This window comes from Pelodiscus sinensis, chromosome 2 (assembly GCF_052426305.1).
Source record: "Pelodiscus sinensis isolate ZL-2025 chromosome 2, ASM5242630v1, whole genome shotgun sequence".
NCBI classification, from domain to species: Eukaryota; Metazoa; Chordata; order Testudines; family Trionychidae; genus Pelodiscus; species Pelodiscus sinensis.
The window spans coordinates 254,545,028-254,563,862 of record NC_143053.1 but is presented as its reverse complement, the minus strand read 5'-3'; the positions used below and the strand labels follow the sequence as shown (position 1 = coordinate 254,563,862).

The 18,835-nt window shown below is 54.2% G+C and overlaps 1 pseudogene across 1 annotated transcript; it reads left to right on the top strand.

The window, feature by feature from the left end:
• Nucleotides 1-1,211: 1,211 nt before the first annotated feature.
• Nucleotides 1,212-10,317, top strand: LOC112547605 (uncharacterized; annotated as a pseudogene). Its single transcript, XR_016348651.1, has 4 exons — nt 1,212-1,238; nt 2,999-3,125; nt 4,975-5,079; nt 7,043-10,317. The product of XR_016348651.1 is annotated as an uncharacterized LOC112547605 (transcript).
• Nucleotides 10,318-18,835: the final 8,518 nt, after the last annotated feature.

The following is an 18,835-nucleotide window of genomic DNA, read 5'->3' as shown; positions in this document are numbered from 1 at the left end:
GCTGCACTATTGACTGCCCAAGCACAGAGGGTGTAAAGATACCTCATGGGAAACCATATCCCCCAATGCTCAGATTGTCTATGCTGCTGCATGGCTGGCCAGCACTTCCCTAAGTTCCGTGGGGCAGCCAAGTGCGCTGTCCCCCCTCAGGAAAGCCAGACTGCATTACATGTCTGGACCAAAGTTGCCTACATTGCTGTAAATTAGCACAGCCTCTGTGACTTCAGGGGAGGGTTTGGCCCTGTCATTTTACAGTCACCTCTGCTCTAGGCTGGATGTCAGTGCCTCAAATGCTGCAGAAATGCAAAATGTGATTACATGTTGCACCTCTATAAACTGGGCCTCTCTGGGGGACCACGGATGTTCCAGGATCAGAGTCCCAGTGTGCTGCAGTGGGGAGGAAAGCAGGGAGGGTAGGTGGCAGACTGGTGTGCTTGGGGGGAGCAGAGTGGCTCAGCGGGGCTGAGGAGGGGAGTGGCTGACTGGAGAAGCTGGACTGGGCCATGGAGCAGGGCTCAGCGAGATGGAGTCAGGGGCAGGAAGCCCAGCACATGACCCAGCTGGGCTGGTGGGGGGCAGGGCAGGGAATGGGGCCAGCAGTAGTGGGGCCAGAAGTGACCTCCCTTGGTCCGACAAAATCCCTCACCAGAGCAGTCCAGCCTGTAGTTAGAGGGATTTTTGGGGTCTGTGATGACTGTCCCAAGAGCCCACACCTAATGTCCACCAGGGGGCGGGCTCTCCCCTTCTGGGGCGCTGGCTGCTGGCCCTTTGGAAGGGGGGGGAAGCGTGCGAGCATCATGCGGGTGTCTCTTCCCCCCCCCCCCTCCCAGCCAGCCAGCGCGGCTTCCCCCGCCTGCAGCCGGTGCAGCGCTGCTGCAGCGTGTGAGGCAGGAAGCCCGAGAAGCCTGGGCTGCAGCCGGAGGCGCTGGGCTCCGACCGAGCTGGCTGGCTGCTTGCAGAGACGGTGCAAGGAAAATGCCTGCGGGGGAGTCTGCCTGGCAGGTAGGACGTGCCTCTGGGCTCGCTGCCTCTTCCCCGGCGAGAGTGCAGCGTGGCAAACAGCCAGCCTGGCGCGGGGACTCCCCTCCCTGCCCTCTGCGCTGTGCATGAGCCCGGTGGCACTTCAGGGACTCACAGATGTCTTGGGGCAGCCGCTTTGGTGGGCCAGGATCCACGAGACTCCGGCTTGTTTTTGGTGGAGACAGGCGAACATGGCTCCCCTCCCACTCTCGCTCCATGTGAGCTGCACACAGGCTCACGCTTGGAAATCGTTATTCCTGAAAAGAACCCGCGTAGCGGCATTGCGCAAAAAGGGGCAGTGTGGACAGCTCCTTCTGGCGCAAGAGCCTCTTTTGCAAAAATGGCAGCTCATTAGGTATGCAAATGAGGCTCGGCGATAGTCCACGCTTAGCCTCATTTGCATATTTCTTGGGCAAGAAGCCGCGAGTGTAGCCATAGCCCTGGAGGGCCATCTCACCGCATGTATCTGCTCCCACCTGCCTCCTCCTCCCTCGGGTAGCTGCCTCTGATAGAGAGGCCGCAGCATTGGCGGGTTGGGGGGAAGTGGTTCGCCTGAGCCGATACACATGGGGAGCTGTTTTGAAAACCCACTTCCTGTGTGCACAGGCTCCTTCCTGTCCCCCTCGCCCTCCACGCTGCTGCCTCTCCATCAGAGGCAGCAGGTGCATGGGGGCAGGTGGCTCTGTGGATCCAGTGTTCATGGGGAGCTGGCTCCTGCCTCCCACCCTCTTTGCTGCCTCTGATACAGAGGGAGTCATTAAGATTAACCAATAAGCCCAGGCTTATTGGTTAATTGTGTATTCAACTATATGTTGACATCTCTAATTCTGCAATCCTCGCTCAGGCAAAACTCCCAGTGACTTCAGTGGGTTTTACCTGATCAAAGAGTGCAAGATCAGCCCCTGAACTGACTGGTAAAACCTTGGATGCTCAATGGGGAGACTGCCCCGTCAGGGAATTTTTATTTGGTTCTGCAGCCCTTCCCACCCCCACAGTGCCCCCACCAAATTCTCACAATCCCCACAGCCGTTTTACAATGGCTCTGTAGGCTCTGGTTAGTCAACAAGCCTGAATGCGATTGGCTGAATAATTTTGACGCAGTGTCCGATTGGCCAAATGCTAAACATCTGGTGTTGGTGAGGAACTGGCTTCAGGAATCACTGGGTCATTTTATAAATTTCTTACTCCGACTCCTGCAAACCTCATTGTACGAGGAATAAGGGAAGTCGGAGGAAGAGCGCTCTATTTTGAAATAAGTGCTGTGTAGATGCTCCCTATTTCGAAGTAAGATATGCAATTGACGTAGCTCGGTGTGACGGCGCGTTGGGGGTCCCCCGTCTCCTGCACCCCGAAATGGCACAAACAGACTGCACCAGCCGGTGGAATAGAGGAAGTTTATTGCCTCTCCAGGATACAGCACAGCACAGATGTAAGCTGGTTACAGGAACTGGGGCTAAGAGGCCTCAGTGCCCCCCCCTTGAGATAGGGGAGTCCCAGCCCCCTCCCCAGCTCCTTATTCCCTGCCTTCCAGCCAGGAACTAACTAACCCTCTTCCAGCCCTGCCCCCCAGCCAGGGCAGCATTCCACCTTCCTTTGTTCCTCTCCATGGGGGGTGTCTGGCCATACTCGTTTGCATAGTGACTCATCCTGTTTTGCTGGGTCGTGGTACCCACGGCAGCCAGTGGGGCCACCCCAGAGCCAGCAGCATAGAAACCAGCCAGGTACCCCCACTACGTCACACTCGGTTTGCGTAGCTTATTTTGAGTTAAGCCATGCAGTGGAGGGCTTGGTGTGTTAAGTGAGAGACCCCTGGAGAGAAAAAGGACACTTTTCCTGCTAGGAGAGAACCAAACCCATATTTTTTTCCTCCTCTCAATCATGCAAAAAGACAAAACCTAAAGGTCCATCATTTTTCTTAGGTTCTGCTGTGGAAATCCATGTGAATGTGCTACTGAATAATAACTTCCTGTGATTTCAGGTCCCCGTGTCAGTTGCTGATTTCTCAGTCAGATTCACCCGGGAGGAGTGGGAGATCTTGGAGGAATGGCAGAAAGAGCTGTACTGGGATGTGATGAAAGAGAACTATGAGACATTGATATGGCTCGGTAAGTGACTGTACATTAATGGGGAGCTGTCATTTCTGAGTAGCTTTGAGAGTTTGTTCCACTCAGCAATGCTTCCTTCAGTTTCCAGGGCTGCCTTTTACTAGAGGATTAAAAGGAGGGGGTTAGGACTCAGGAGATCTTGGTCCTAGTCCTGGCTCTGCCACTGGCTTGCTGTGTGACCATGGGCAATTCACTTCACCGCCCTGTGCTTCAGTTTCCCTGTTTGTAAAATGCAAAGCACTTCTCAAAGAAGGTCAGCATCATTACTCCAATGAGACCGACCTCCCTTGTGGCAGCACTTTGAAATCTACGGTGTAAAGCAGCTTACGAGTTAGGTCTTGTTGTTTATCCACAAACCAGGGGAGCAGCACCATTGCCTGCTTCTCACATTCTGTACCAATGTTGTCCCATCTTTCCAGTGTGAAAACATCCTGGACAAGAGGGAATTTGTGGTCTCTGCTCTAGCCACTGATGTCTTGAAGATCTTTTGTTTTGCATTAATGAGGGGCTGCCTCGTCTAATTTATCTTTAAACGTTACCCTCTTACCAGACAGACTTCTCTCTTGTTAACGCAGACACTTTTGTAGTCCGTTTTCATAAATCAGTGTCTACAATTGATACATTAGCATTGGCCACTGATTCCCAGAAATAACTTCCCGTCGAGTGAGCTCAGCTCTTTCCACCAGCCTTATTGCTGGCCCAGTAGGCTTAACTTACTGTCTGAAAAATCAGGCGGTGTTTTTGTTGCTAGCAGTAAGGATCTTGGAAAGGGATTTAACTGATTATTTTGTTGGGAATAACAAAGCTTTTCTTGCCCGTATGTACAATCTGTTAGCTCTTCGAGTTGACAACAATAAAACAGCGTGGAATTCATTGCCACTAGACGTCGTTAAGGCCGAACACTTGACCGGTTTCCAAAAAGGATTGGATAATGAGAGAGTCTGTTGTTACGGCGATAAAGATTTAAAAAGTAGTTTGGAAGGAACAGAAACCCTCATGCTTCCAGGCATTAGCCAGCCTTTAATTGAGGGAGGAATGGTAGGATTTTTTTCTCCCTGTGGACGGGTTATTCCAGAGATGCCTAGTGTAGGGCGTGTCTTACCTTGCATTGGGCCTGGTGTGGAATGTGCTTTGTAAAGGGCTTCATGCACCTCAGATGAGCCCCCTTGTGGGAATTAGCTTTCACCCTATCTGGTGCCTCTGTTGCCAGCTGCTGTCCTGCGGTCCCTCCCTCTTTCCATGACTCAAAGTGCTGCTTATTTGTAATGTGGCCTTCCGGCTGCCTCGCTATACAGTCCCGCTTTGCTGGGGACCAAGGTCCCATGGGACGAGCTCTCCAGATGCTGCCTCAAATGGTTCCATCTCTAGGTTCCATCTCTGTTCCACCTCTAGGTCCTGTGTCACTTCCCAGTGGTTGTGGGACAGCCCAGGCTCTCTTAACTCTAGGGACCCTCTGATTAGAAGTCCACGTCTTCTCAGTCCCAGTCAGTGTTTGCCTGGGCTCCTTCCTACCCCACTTTTGTCGCCTGGCCTATCTCTGGGTTTACCGTTGGAGCTTCCTCTGTTCCTCAAGGCAACTTCACCCCTCTCAGCCTCATGCCAGGCTCCTAGTCCAGAGCAGGAAAACCGACATGGAGACTAAGTGAGCTTCTGAAAGCCACAGAGGGAGTCTGGGTCCGAGCCAGGATTAGCAGTCCAGAGGGCCTGTGTCCTGGCCTACTAGTAGTCAGTCCTCCCGTGGGAAGCAATGAAAAGCTGGCGTCCGTATGAAAGGTTTGCTGTGCAGCCCTTAGCAGAATGATATGACAACCGGGGGCCGGCTCTGTCTGTGTCTGTTTGTAACATGCAGGTTGTGAGACACCAGAACTTGCCTTCCTGTTGCTGCCTGAGGAAGAAGGAAAGCCCTGTGTGGAGAGTGCCTCAGCCAGGGACACCATGGCCCCCGTGTCTGTGGGTGAGTATGCGAAATGACAGTGGGAGAAAAGAAATGCCCCGTAGCGAAGGCGAGCTGGCTGAAACGTTTCAGGCCCGAAGGTTCTGTTGCAGAAAAGGGGCCTTGTTTTGAAAGATAGCTGAGTCCAAAGCAGACTGTGAAGGGCGTCAGAAGGATCTCACAAAACAGGTGGGTGGGCAGCAACCTGGCAGATGAAATTCATGCAAAGTAATACATGTTGGAAAACATAATCCCAACTATATGTCTATAACGAGGGGGGCTACATTAGCTGTTACCACTCAAAATTGAAATCTTGGAGTCGTTGTGGATAGTTCTCGGAAAACATTCATTGGGTGTGCAGCGGCAGTCAAAAAAGCAAACAGAATGTTGTGAATCATTAGGGAAGGGATAGAGAATAAGACAGAGAATATCTTATTGCCGCTGTATAAATTCATGGTATGCCCATGTCTCAAATACTGCATGGAAGATGTGGTCGCCTCAGCTCCAAAAAGATATCTTGGCATTGGAAAATGTCAAAAAGGGCAACAAAAATGATTAGGGGTATGGAACAGCTGCCGTATGAGGAGAAATTAATAAGACTGGGACTTCTCAGCTTGGAAAGAAAACTAAGGGGGGATATAATAGAGGTCTATAAAATCATGACAGATATGGAAAAAGTGAATAAATTATTTCTGCCTTCCCATAACACAAGAATAAGGGGTCACCAAATGAAATGAATAGGTAGCAGGTTTAAAACAAACAAAAGGAAGTATTTCTTTACACAGTGCACAGTCAACCTGTGGAACTCCTTGCCAGAGGAAGTTGGGAAGGCCAAGACTATAACCGGGTTCAGAAAAGAACTAGGTAAATTCATGGCGGATAGGTCCATCAATGGCTATTAGCTGGGATGGGCAGGGATGGTGTCCCTCACCTCTGTTTGTCAGAAGCTGAGAATGGGTGACAAGGGATAGATCACTTGATGACTTCCTGTTCTGTTTATCCCTTCTGGGGCCCTGACATTGGCCACTGTCGGCAGATAGGATACCGGGCTAGGTGGACCTTTGATCTGACCTAGTGCGGCTGTTCTTATATTCTTAAGTGAAAAATCTTGAAGTGATGTTAAAAAAATTACTGACGTTGTTATTGTCAGGGCTCGACAAACTGCGGCGAGATCTACTTGCCAGGCCTGCACCGCGCATGCACCAGACCAGCACTGAGCATGTGTGCAGCGCCAGTGAACAGGGCGACCAGCTGAAATCTACTTGCCATGGGCGAGTAGAAACAGCAATTTGTCGAGCCCTGGTTATTGTGCTCCAGGCTTGAAAAAAATCAGAAAATGATGTTTTGCTAAAAAATTAGATTAATTTTGGGGAAAACCCCCCCACAAAACACAGGACAGGTTTAAATCCTATGAAATGGAAACAGTCTAGATATTTGTAGCAAAACTTTTTAACCAGCTCTAGTTTTAAGCCAGAAACCTGCTTCATCTTCACAGGCAGCTTCATGTGGTTCTGTCAGCGAAACGACCATGTCCTGCAAGGGAGTGGTATATTATGGTACAGTAGTTGTAGTTAGTGACCTCATGCATACGATGTAGTTGTGTGTCTGCGGGGTAAGGATCCATCTTCTTTTAGATTCATGGATTCTGAGGCTAGAAGCGACTGTTGTGATCATCTACTCTGCCCTCCTGTGTAACACGGGCAAGAGACCTGCCCCCTTATAATTCCTTTTACAAACAACATCCCATCCTGATTTAAAAACTTAGTGATGAAGAATCCGCCATGATGCTTGGTAAATCGTTCCAGTGGTTAATTACTCTTGCTAGCTCCCTGTTTTACATATGGGCCCCTTAGGAGTTCGGGGCGTGTCTGCGTTTCAGATGAATATGAGAAGGCACTTCTAGGAGAATTAAATCTAGTCAGGAAACACAGGGGAAGCTGTGCTCTTCTGGGTGTCTAACGAGAGGTGCGTTGTTTCCTTCCAGTTGCCGAATGCCTGGGTGCCAGTGGGAAAGTGGAACCGGAGGCCAATGAAGTGGAAATCCAATGAAGTGGCTGAGCATGTCCCTTTGTCTGCGGTGCAAAGCCCCGTCTCTGAGAGCAACACTTCACGTTTGCGCGATGGGCTGCGCCCGGCCTCCCATGCTGCTGTCCGCACCGTCGATGGCACAGCGGGCACGGTCCTCGCAGAATGCAGAACAGAGCCCTTCAGGGAGACGGACGCTCGACTCAGGCGACCCTCGTGGGGCAGCAGCAATTTGCGGTGGCAGCATGAGGCAGACGGCGCAGCCCCCAGGGATGCGCGGTTCCTGGTGAAGGAAGAGATTGAAGAAGACGGCTATGGAACGGGTTCCAGTGCTCAGCAGTACCCGCACGCCCCCGGAGGAAAGGTAGAGGCTCCTCCATGCTCCGAGCACAACGAAAGCTACAGCCCATGTCTGGGCAAAGCCAGCAGCCAGGGGACTCGCATGGGAGTGGACCTGTCCAGGGGTGGCGAAGACCAGAACGTTCTCATCTGCAAGACGGAGATAATGGAGCCCCTCGAGGCGCAAGTAGCGGAGGAGCCTTATCCAGGGGAGCCCCCGGCCTGCGAGCAGCAGGAAGCGCGTCGCTTCTGGTGCGCCACCTGCGACAGGGACTTCCTGCACCGGACGGACCTGGTGAGGCACGGCCGGGTGCACAGCGGCGAGCGGCCGTTCCGCTGCGACCGCTGCAGCAAGGGCTTCCGGCGGCGCTCGCACCTCAACGAGCACCTGCTCACGCACACGGGCGAGAAGCCCTTCCCCTGCCGCCTGTGCGCCAAGAGCTTCGGCCGGCGCTCCACCCTCACCAAGCACCAGGAGACCACGCCAAGGAGGGGCCCCGGGGACACGCCACGTACCAGAGGGAGCCGGCCTGGCGGAGCGAGGCACCGAAGCCGCGCCGGGCCCGCCGGACGGACAAGGCTGGTCTGAGGGGGAGGTGGGGTGATGCTGTCGTCAGGCCGGCCCCCGCTGCCCAGCAGGAGAGGATGTGCACCGGGGAGAAGCCCTTCTCTTGCGGCGTCTGCGGCAAGAGCTTCAGCACGCGATCCTACGCCGCCAAGCATGAGCGCGCCCACCAGGAGGAGCGGCCCCACCCGGGTCCTGGGAGCAGTGCTGGGCAGCGGGCCCAGGCCGAGCGCCAGCGAGCACCTGAGGGCGAAAAGCCCTTCCCGTGTGGCTTGTGCGGCAGATGGTTCCGGCGGCGCTCCCACCTCAACGAGCACCTGCACTCGCACACCGGCGAGAAGCCCTTCCGCTGCCACCTGTGCACCAAGAAGTTCACCCGGCGCTCCACCCTCACCAAGCACCAGCAGACCCACGCGCAGCCGGGTCTGCACCCCGCCCAGGACAGGCAGCCCCTCCGCAAGCCGCCCCGGCGGAGCCCCCCGGCTGCCAAGCCCTACCCCTGCCGCGCGTGCCACAAAAGCTTCAGCACCCAGGCCTACGCCCGGTGGCACGAGAGGGCTCACGCCGGGGAGAGGCCAGCTCTGCCTGGCAGGGGCGACCGGGACTTCGGCAGACAGGCTCGCCCTGTGCAGTGCAAGGCCGGTCCCGGGGGAGAGGAGCTGGGTTGGTCCGGGGTCCCGGGGAATGGAGTCTGCTCACAGCTGCGCACTTTCAAAGAGGAGAGCCCTCCCCTGGAGGAGAGGCTGTTCCCCGGGCCGAGTGTCCCAGGGCGAGAGCTGGAGCACCTGCCGGCTCCTGCCCCAGCCTGTGTGAAAAAAGCTTTCCGTGGCCGTCGAAGCTCAGCGAGCACCCGCGGAGCCACATGGCAGAGCAGCTGCATCCCTACCCCCTGTGCTCTCGGAGTTTCAGGAGCCCGCGGGCCCTGAAGAGGCACCAGCTGAGCCACGCGGAGGAGAAGCCCTTCTCCTGCCGCCTGAGCGCCCACCGGCGGGCGCACCCGGAGAACGGCCCCTCCCAGTGCGCCCGGCGTCTTGTCTTCAGGTGCGACCTGCTCGAGCCCCACGGCTTCCCCCCGGGCGAGTGACCCTACCCCTGCAGCCGCTGCGCCCGCCGCTTCCGCAGGCGGTCGCACCTCACCGACCACCTGCGCATCCACACGGGCGAGAAGCCCTTCCTCTGCAAAGCCTGCGGCAAGCGCTTCGGCCGCCGCTCCACGCTGACCAAGCACCAGCAGATCCACGCCCGGCGGGCGCCCCTCTGCTGCACCCACTGCCGGAAAAGCTTCGCTGCGGAGGCAGTGTTTGTCCTGCACCAGAAACTGCACGGCAGGGCGGCTGGGCCCAGCATGTGACTCCGCTTCCAGGCGCAGCGCCCGCCTGCACGTGCTGTGACATCCAGCCCGCGGATGCTCTGTAGCCAGCTGCTGCATGGGGCAACGAGTAACTCCAAAGGCCGGCGTTGCTAACTGCCAAAGAGGAGAAGGGGCTAGTCGAATGCTGGGGGCCTCCCTTTGAACATACACTGGAGTTATTCTTAGACTGCAGTGGACGAAGGGTCTGCGTGGAAAGCTTGGCTTGGCTCAGCCAGCAGGCTGGAGGATATACAAGAGAAGTTATTTAAATGTGCAAGCTAAGTGTTATGCCTCTGGGGGAGTCCCCAGCAGTGGGGACTAAAAGCTGGGACAGCAAGATCTCAACACAGGAACCTCTCTCCCCCTCGGGCTAAAGAATCTGTTTCAAGTGAAGAACGTGAGAACGGCCTGACAGTGTTTCTATCTTAGCCCGGTATCCTGTTTCTGAGTGGCCCATGCCAGGTCCCCCAGAAGGAATGAACACAACAGGGATCATGAAATGATCCATCCCCTGTCACCCATTCCAAGCATCTCATGAACAGAGGCTAGACAAATGCAGAGAATGAGGCTGCATCCCTGACTATCTGAGCTAATAGCCACTCATGGGCCTGTCCTCAGTCAACTTATCCAGTGTTGTTGGTGTGTGTGTATGGGGGGGACGTGTTTGGTTGTTGGTTGTGGTTTTTTGTTTGTTTGTTTTTTGTAATTGTGTGTGTGCCTTGTGTGGGGGGAAAAAAATACTTCCTTAGCTTTGTTTTAAACCTGCCGCCTATTAATTTTGTTGGGTGACCCCAGTTTCTTCGTCCTTTCTCCACACCAGTCTCTGGGAATTAAAGATTCCTCTTTAAAGATTCTGTCCTGTGATGACACCTCCAGGGTTACGTCCAGCCAAAATTGGCAACCCTCCATTCGCTCCGTCAGTGTCTGAACCACCCGCACCGCCGAGGGAAAGGAGTGATCCTGCCCAGCATGGCTGGGAACTGCCTACGCTGAGATGTTGTTTGTAAGAGATTTCATGCTGCCCCCAAACACTGGCCTTCTATCCCTAGGAGGCTGGGGGTTCCCTAGGGAGGTGGTGGAATCTCCATTCCTAGAGGTGTTTAAGTCTTGGCTTGACAAAGCCCTCGCTGGGTTGATTTAGTTGGGATTGGTCCTGTCTCGGGCAGGGGGCTGCACTTGATGACTCCTGAGGTCTCTTCCAGCTCTGATTCTATGGGCCCGTGTCTGCTCTATGTGCGTACAGCACCTAGCACAAGGGCACTGATCCCATATACCCAGAATGCCCCAAACTCGTCCCACTTCTGCCACCAGGGTCAGCAACACTCCCACTGTTCAACTGACTGGGCGTGGGGGCAAATCCAGCCATTCTCACCCCAGAAGAATCCTCCATCCCTTTGTTCACAAAGGTTCAGAACTGATTCCTTTAGCAACAAATAGTTGAAATCAAAAAAGACCAAGACACTAAGCTCAGTGCCTGCTAACAGGGTGGTTTCTGCTGAGATGCATGTGGCCAGAACTGCTGTGAGCTCCAGCTGTTACCCTGTGTCACTGCAAATACACCCAGAATTAAGAACTCCCTGCTGCAGGCTGCTTCTCTCCCTGCTTCCCTTACTGAGCTACAAACATCTCTTCTTAGCGTGGCACCTGTTGGTGTAGTCTGGCTACAGAGGGCTGGTTTTAATTTCTCCCAAGGCTCAAGGGGGGGCCAGGTGATGTGGGGGAAGGGGATCAGGGGATGCAAACCAAGAGTAGTGTCTTGGAAGCAGATCAGCAGATGGTGAGGAGGAGCCAGGCAGGGGATGTTGCTGTTCTGAGCCTTAACTAGGGATGCGAAGGACTAGTTGACTATCCAAGAAGTAAATGCTTATCAGATAGTTTACAGACTAGGGCTGCGTCTAGACTGGCAAGTTTTTCCGCAAAAGCGGAAAAAGTCTGTAGACAGACTTGCCAGCTGTCTACACTGGCCACTTTGAATTTGTGCAAGAACACTGACAATCTAATGTAAGATTGTCAGTGTTCTTCCACAAATACAGTGACTCTCCCGTTCAGGGGAAAAAGCCCTCTTGCGCAAATGCTTTTGTGCAAGAGGGCCAGTGTAGACAGCTGAGAACCGTTTTGCGCAAAAAAGCCCCGATGACGAAAATGGCGATCGGGGCTTTCTTGTGCAAAACCGTGTCTAGATTGGCACGGACGCTTTTCTGCAAAAAGTGCTTTTGCACAAAAGTGTCCGTGCCAATCTAGACGCTCTTTTCCACAAATGCTTTTAACAGAAAAACTTTTCCCTTAAAAGCATTTGCGGAAAATCATGCCAGTCTAGACACAGCCTAGTTGTCTAGTCGCTTGCCCCCCTCCTTGCTGCCTCTATCAGAAAAAGGCAGCAAGGGGGGGAAGAGGAGGTGGTACTTCAAAGTGGCAGCGCCGCTAGACGCCTGGGGCCAGATCCTGGGCTCCATGTGGCGCTGCTGCTTTGAAATGCCGCGTGCAGCCTGGGGCTAGCTTGGGAATCCCTTGTTGATCCTGTGCTCCACATGGCGCTGCTGCTTTGAAATGCTGCAGGGAGCCCAGCATCAGGCTCCCCCTGGCATTTCAAAGCAGCAGCTCCGTGCGGAGCCTGGGATCAGCTGGAGTCCCCAGCCCCTCCCGGACTCCACGCGTCACTTCCGCCTTTGAAGTGTAGCAACAGTGGGCGTGTCGCAAGGTCCGTGTCTCTGGGGTGTATAAAACGCAGCATCTGCCTCTGGTCCCTCGATACTTTGAAATTAAATCTGCTTCTGCCCCGGCCGGGGACTTATGTGATGCTGGGTGTTTTCCATCACCCTGCCGTGCCTGTTACCCCAGCAGGCACAAAGCAGCGATGAAGATGCTGATGCATGTTTGTAAGGTGCTGCTGGGCCAGGCTCCTAGGCCAGGGGCTGATGTGTTGTTATAACAGCAGCACTAGCCCAAGAAGGGTTGGGAGAAAGTTCCTGTCTGGACAAAGCATCGTTGAGTAGCGAGCTGAGGCTACTGCATGGGGGTAACTGAGGTGATGGGGTGCAGAGCGTCACCCCATGGGACCCAGAGGGGTTCTATGCATAGACACTGGGCAGCCCTCGTGGAAGCCAAACACTTGCCAGATAAGGGCCTAAGAACAGGTCCAGTCTGTTCACAGGGCTTTGTTCAGCCGCCTGCACTGCTGTCCCCTCGGTTCATTTCTCAGCGAGCGATCCAGTCGCACCAGAGCAGCATGCGAGCAAATACCTTGCCAGTGGCTGGGCTTGGTATTTGCCCAGGTCCTGCTGAGGGCGTGGGGAGTCAGAGAGCACCTCTCTGTCCTAGTTATGGGGCTCTCTGCCTCAGTTTGCCTGGCTGGTGAATGGGATGGATTCGCTAGCTGCTTGGGAAACTCCAGCACAACTGGGGCAAATGCTGGCTCAGAGCACCAGCTGCCCAGATGGAGTCCAAACCTTTGCCCCAATGGATGTATGGGGTGAGGGTGGAGCTTCTGGTGCATGGGAGTTGGGGCAGAGCTACGTGGGGGTGGGGGGGAGTTCCTGGGAGAGTGGGGGATGGGCATGGTGGGAGCATGGCGTTACCATTGTGCCTGTGCCCAAGGAGGGAAGCAGGGAACCCAGAGGAAGACAAGGCCCATGGGAGCCTGGCCCAGAGGGAAGGGTGCAAAGCGGGGCGGAAAAGGGACCCACACAGACCCTGGCTGGGAGTTGCAGAGTCCCTGGGCTGGAGTAGGGGTCTGGCCCCAGTCCTACCTGCCAGTGGGGAGGTGGCACGGGTGGGGCAGTGAGCTACACGACTCCCTGGGTCTGCAGCAGCGACAGGGTCAGGGCACCAGGCCTGGGGGCTGCTGGGCAGCCCTTGAACAGAGGAGATGTTGAAGGACTGGTCCCTGGCAGGGGGAGCGCTGAGTAACCCGGCTGGCTGGTGTGGCGAGTTTCAAAGAGGCAGCAGCAGCTCCTGGAGCAGGCGAGGGGCTGCAGACCAAGAGAGGGAGATGGAGTGTGACCACAGGAAAGGGTGTCTGCCTCACAGAGCTAATTCCCAGCATGGCCAGGAGGAGGCGCCAGCCTCACAGTGAGTGAAGCAGCCCCACACTACCCTGAAGCTGTCTTCACATTCCCAGCTGCTTTGGCAGACCTCTGCTAAGTGCCTTCAAGTGTCCCTCACGGCTCGTTTGCATGGTTCTTTGTGCACACGCTCGTTTGGCTCCAGAAGGTCTAGGGCTGTGGTTCTCAACTGGTGGTCCACGGTGACTTTTTCGGTGGCCCACAGGAACATTGTCCAAAGTCACACGGTGTGAGCAGGCGCTGCCGTTAGGCTGTTCTACGCTGTGTTCACAAGCACGCGGCGCGTCATCCATAGCATCACCTAGGACACAACTGCGTTGTGTTGCCAGTAACTTCCGTCTGAGGCTCTGAGCATCAGTGTAGCTGCTGCCGTCGTGCTGAGCGGTTGCTGTGTCGTTCGTCCTGTGCTACATGTGCTGGAGGTGGTCCACGACCATTTTTTGATTGGCCTGGTGGTCTGTGGACTGAAACGAGTTGAGAACCACTGGTGTAGGGACAAGGAGGAGACTCGGGGTTTTGTTGTTGTTTTTAAGGCCCAGCAAATGAGTCAGACCCAATCATCTGCTTGAGGAATTGCTCCTCTTCTCTCCGTTGATCATCCCAAGCAGTTCCTGCTTCTCTCTCATGCTCTAGATCTTCTAAAATACTTGCTGAATAATCATGGGAGGCTGAGGAGCTGTGAGGGTCCATTTGAGAGCATCGCTAGGAGCAGTGCATAATATCAAGGGTCCTACCATGTTGAGTCATTACAGATGACGATGCGGTGCAATAAAAACCCGTTCTTCCAGCCTTCCTTTACGCAGCTTTCCATGTTATCCGGGCAACCAATGCACACAGGTCCACAAGCAGGCGATTTCTCCTGTGGCCACTAGATGGTGATGGAGCCTTGCACTATTCTGGAGTATTCACATTTTTGATCTGATCTGGCTCCGGTTCCCAAATCTGTGATAAGCAGGGCTCTGCTGTATAATGACTGAAATAGTCCATTTTATTGGCATTATGATCATTTTAAATCATTAGAGGAGCAATGACTTAGCCCAGACTGAAGCATTTTATCTGGAATCCAAATTGTTTCCTCTTTGTGTGTGATGAGTCTATTTAATGGTACGTGACCATCGGTAGATGCTTTTGTTTTGTAAAAACATGTTTTTGCAAAGAATTTTCATCCCAACTGATTCATGATTTCCAAAAACAACTTGTTTCACTTTCATGGGATTTTTCCAACCATCTCTGTCCCTGTCTCTGTTGGATAGGGCAAGAGTGAGGACTGTTGGGTTTTCACACTGGCTCTGCCCTCCCCTTGCTGTGTGACCTGGCGTAGGCCCTTTCCCTTCTCTGTACCTCAGGATCCCAATCTGTATCTTCTCTGTACCTCAGGATCCCAATCTGTACCTCCTTCTCTGTACCTCAGGATCCCAATCTGTATCTCCTTCTCTGCACCTCAGGATCCCAATCTGTACCTCCTTCTCTGTACCTCAGGATCCCAAGCTGTACCTCCTTCTCTGTACCTCAGGATCCCAATCTGTATCTCCTTCTCTGCACCTCAGGATCCCAATCTGTACCTCCTTCTCTGTACCTCAGGATCCCAAGCTGTACCTCCTTCTCTGTACCTCAGGATCCCAATCTGTATCTCCTTCTCTGTACCTCAGGATCCCAATCTGTACCTCCTTCTCTGTACCTCAGGATCCCAATCTGTACCTCCTTCTCTGTACCTCAGGATCCCAATCTGTACCTCCTTCTCTGTACCTCAGGATCCCAATCTGTATCCCCTTCTCTGTACCTCAGGATCCCAATCTGTATCCCCTTCTCTGTACCTCAGGATCCCAATCTGTACCTCCTTCTCTGTACCTCAGGATCCCAATCTGTATCTCCTTCTCTGTACCTCAGGATCCCAATCTGTACCTCCTTCTCTGTACCTCAGGATCCCAATCTGTACCTCCTTCTCTGTACCTCAGGATCCCAATCTGTATCCCCTTCTCTGTACCTCAGGATCCCAATCTGTACCTCCTTCTCTGTACCTCAGGATCCCAATCTGTATCCCCTTCTCTGTACCTCAGGATCCCAATCTGACCAATGAGAAGACAGACACGTGTGTAACTCCTGGCAGAAGTGAGTCTGGGTGAGGTAATGGGCATTAGAGCACTTTGCAGGGGGAGGGGAAGGGCTGTTTCATGGCGTTGAGCGCCAAGGCATCGGAAATGTGCTAAAATGTCAGTAGAGAGAATCAAGAGCTGGTGGGGGACAAAGCCAGCAGCAGGATGTGAGTGAGAGGCCGGGGTGGAGTCTCACCAGGGCTTCACACCTCGCTGTCCTGTGGCAGGGGCGGCTCCTGGCTCTCTCATCCCTTGTGGGCTCTGCACAAGGGCCTGGCAAACCTCCCGGATGCCTGGCTGAGGCACCTGCTGGCAGAATCCCCAGTTATCGGTAGGCTCCAGTACAGCTGGGCAGTGAGCCTGATGAGGAGGGGTGGGAGGCAATTTTACTTTAACGCTGGGGAGGCCTGGACAGGAGAGACTGGAAGATCCATTTTCCAGCCTGTCCCCCTAGCTGAGATCCCACTGGGCCCCCCTCGGTCAGGTCAATGCAGCGTTGGGCCCATCTTCCTTCAGGGACAGGGAAAGGAGCGGGGAGGCCAAACCAGAGTTCTGCCAGGTTCCCTTGGGCACTAACCACAGGCCTCAGGCTGGCTTGGAGAGAGAGACCCTCAGCCCATCCTCCCCATGGTGAGAACTGGAAGACGGTTCTCAGAAGATTCACTGGCTCCTTCCTAGGGAAACAGGAGGCTGCCCAGGGCATCAGCCCGTCTCTCCTACGGGCACTGAGGTTACGTCTAGACGACAAAGGTAAGTCAGGAAAAGATATTCAAATTGCAAACGGCAATTTGAGTATTTTTTTCCGCTTTTCTGTCAAAAGAGGCTTTTCTGAAATTTGGCGTGTCTACCCGGTGCCAAATTTTGGAAAACCCTGCTCTTCCGACACATCCCTTCTTCCTTGTAGATGAGTTTTACAGGGCTGGCGAAAGAGTTTGCGTCCACTTCTTTGAATTTTTTTTCAAAAATCGGACACGTTCCTTGGACACAGGATTGCTTCTGGTATCCCGGAAGAGTGCTGCAGTCTAGAAGTAGCCTGAGAGAGCTGGGGGAGTGTCCTCACAGCCACTCCCTGCACCCCACTAAGGGCATTAGAGGGAGGAGAGGTGCAGGGTCTGCGTCCTCCCTGCTGAGCTGTGCACAGATCAGAGGTTCAGGGAGGCTGGGACCAGCCCCGACACTGACCGTGGCCCCAAGCTGGAGAGACAGTGACAAGTTGACCGGCTACACACCTTAACCTAGGTGCACCAATCCCCTTTGAAAGCTCTGCCATCCCTGAGGCTACGTCTACACTACAAGGTTTTTGCACAAAAACCCGCAGAGCGTTCACACCTCAAGCGTGTTTTTGCGCAAGAAAATCTACAGTCAATCCACAGAACAGAGGGCTTTTTGCGGTGTAGGTAAACCTCCTTCTACAAGGCATAACTCCTTTTTGCGCTACAGGTCTTGCACAAAAAGGCATGAGTGGATGCTCAACAGGGGTTTCTTGTGCAAAAAGAGCCTATCCAAAAAAGCAAAGGTGCTCTGAACTTTCTTGCGCAAGAGCGTTCAGGCAATGTTGGACGCTCTCTGGTGCTAAAGCTCATCGCTTTTTTGATGTGCTTTGGAGTGTGGATGCAATCCTGTACAAGAAATGTTTGTGAAAGATCTCTTCTGCAAAAAGGCTGTGTCTAGACTGGCCAGTTTTTCCGGAAAATCAGCTGCTTTCCAAAAAAACTTGCCAGCTGTCTACACTGGCCGCTTGAATTTCCGCAAAAGCACTGACTTCCTACTGTAAGAAATCAGTGCTTCTTGCGGAAATACTATGCTGCTCCCGTTCGGACAAAAGTCCCCTGTGCGCAAAGCTTTTGCGCAAAAGGGGCAGAGTAGACAATGCAGTATTGTTTTGCACAAAAAAGCCCCGATGGCGAAAATGGCGATCGGGGCTTTTTTGCGGAAAAGCGCGTCTAGATTGGCTCGGATGCTTTTTCGCAAAAAGTGCTTTTGCAGAAAAGTGTCCATGTCAATCTAGATGCTCTGTTCTGAAAATGCTTTTAACGGAAAACTTTTCCGTTAAAAGCATTTCCGGAAAATCATGCCAGTGTAGACGCAGCCAAAGTGTCTTGCGCAAAAAGCCTGCAGTGTAGACATGGCCTGAGTCAACTATTCCCCCTGAGCACAACGTCCCAGCCCCTGGGGCATGGGCGGGGTTCATTTGCACAGCACGTGGGCCGGCCCATTGCCCCGACCTGCCTCCCTCTCCCACAGCGTCTTGGCTTCGAGCAGCAGACATTCACCAGTGCTCTCCCTGAATTTGGCTTGTGGGAAGTGACTTCTGACCCCAGCTTCCTGACTGTAGATGCCGGCAGCCGGCTCTGAGGGGCTGCAGGGGCCGTGGGTTGGGAGTGTTCCCCTTGGGGAGGCAGAATCAGAGCAGGGAATGGGCTTGAGTGAAGTTCTTGTTTTCCCGGCTTAGGGCTCAGCCTGGGCCTTTGAGAGGACCATGCTCCAGCCCCTGCTCCAGCCAGGTTCATGCCTGGCCTTGGGTCCCTTTTCATCATCCTGGAAGGCCCTGCCCCACATTCCATTGCTCCAGGCTCCCTGGGGGGCAGAGAGAATTCAGAGTCTAGCGGTAGCTCCTCTCCCCCGGCATCTCTGGCAGAGGGACTTGGGGGAGAGAGGCTTCTGGCCTAGGGGACGCTGGAGGCTGACAGGAAAAGGCTGATGGAGGCCCCTCGGCTCCACCTTCCATTGGAACTCAGCAGAGCTCCGCAGGTTGGGTTATCTCTGGGCTCAGCTGAGTCTGTTCATCAGTGACCCAGCTCAGGACATCAGCCAGCGCACTGGGGAGCATATTGACCGGCTCTTCCTGCTGCTGCTACGCCAGAGAGGTGAGGAAAGCCAGCTGGGGAATAGCACCCAGCAGAAGGCTGAGACCGGTAAAATCTGGGCAATGGGACCCCTGAAGAAATCCCCCCCCCATCTGAGAGTGACCCCCTCTGGGTAATGGGACCCCTGAAGAAATCCCCCCCCCATCTGAGAGTGACCCCCTCTGGGTAATGGAACCCCTGAAGAAATCCCCCCCCTCCTATCTGAGAGTGACCCCCTCTGGGTAATGGAACCCCTGAAGAAATCCCCCCCCTCCTATCTGAGAGTGACCCCCTGTGGATAATGGGACCCCTGAAGAAATCCCCCCCCTCCTATCTGAGAGTGACCCCCTCTGGGTAATGGAACCCCTGAAGAAATCCCCCCCCTCCTATCTGAGAGTGACCCCCTCTGGGTAATGGAACCCCTGAAGAAATCCCCCCCTCCTATCTGAGAGTGACCCCCTGTGGGTAATGGGACCCTTGCTGAAACCTGCCCACGC